The 947-nt window shown below is 47.4% G+C and overlaps 1 protein-coding gene across 3 annotated transcripts in view; it reads right to left on the reverse strand.

Moving 5' to 3' along the window:
• Akr1a1 (aldo-keto reductase family 1 member A1) overlaps positions 1-947 on the reverse strand; it is a 73502-nt gene that overhangs the window by 14767 nt on the left and 57788 nt on the right. The gene's annotated exons all lie outside the window — the stretch shown is intronic.

Raw genomic sequence — 947 nt, forward strand, 5'->3', positions numbered from 1 at the left:
GCTTTGACCTCACAGAGACCCGCCAGCCTCTGCCTCCCAAGTGCTGGGATTACAGGCTTGTGCCACCATGCCTGGCAAGAAACAGTTTTTTGGTTTTTTTAATTTATTATTTTTATTTTATGTGTATGTGTGTGTATTGCCTGCGTGTAGGTAAGTGCACCCGTCTTGTGTAATGCCCACAGAAGACAGAAGAGGCTGTAGGAACCCCTGGAACTGGAGTTACAGACAGTTGTTAGCTGCCATGTGGGCACTAGGATTCAAAACCGGGTACTTCTGCAAGAACAACCAATGTTCTTAACTGCTGAGACATCTCTCCAGCCCCAAGAAGCAGTAGTTTTAAAATGTGTTTTGGCTCTGAGAATTAGCCAGGCCTCCTGGTGGCGGGTAGGCAGCTGCACACCTGGGCCCTGAGGCTTGCCAAGGTGTGGTCTAGCCACGGTAAGAGACCTAACCAGAGGGAGGCAGGACAGCAGTTTAGGATTTGAAGCAGCAAAGAAGAGTTGCTAAGAATTTAATTAGAAAGGGTCAGGGAGATAAAGGTACTTTGGGCATTCCTATTGAGTTAGCATACAGGTATAGTTGAAAGGCCCCGAGGTGGTGGAGGCAGGATTGGCACAGGGAAGAGAGGGACCAGAGAAGAAGGAAGTCTGTATATAGGAAACTTCTTGCCTCTTGCCATATTCAGATATGAAGTTACCAAGATCCCTGAGAATTTAGAAGCCAAAGGGGAGGTTTCAGGCCATTGGACCGATCTGTTTTGGGACCAGGCAGTGTAATCAATTTGACTGACCAGACTCCACTCTTGAGGCCCAGTGTAGAGAGAATGGACAGGGGTTGGGGATTTAGCTCAGTGGTAGAGCACTTGCCTAGCAAGCTCCAAGGCCATGTGTTCAGTCCTCAGCTCCGAAAAAAAAAAAAAAAAAAAACCCTAAAAAACAAGGGAGCTA

The sequence above is a fragment of the Nannospalax galili genome, unplaced genomic scaffold (assembly GCF_000622305.1).
Source record: "Nannospalax galili isolate Female #2095 unplaced genomic scaffold, S.galili_v1.0 scaffold1719, whole genome shotgun sequence".
NCBI classification, from domain to species: Eukaryota; Metazoa; Chordata; class Mammalia; order Rodentia; family Spalacidae; genus Nannospalax; species Nannospalax galili.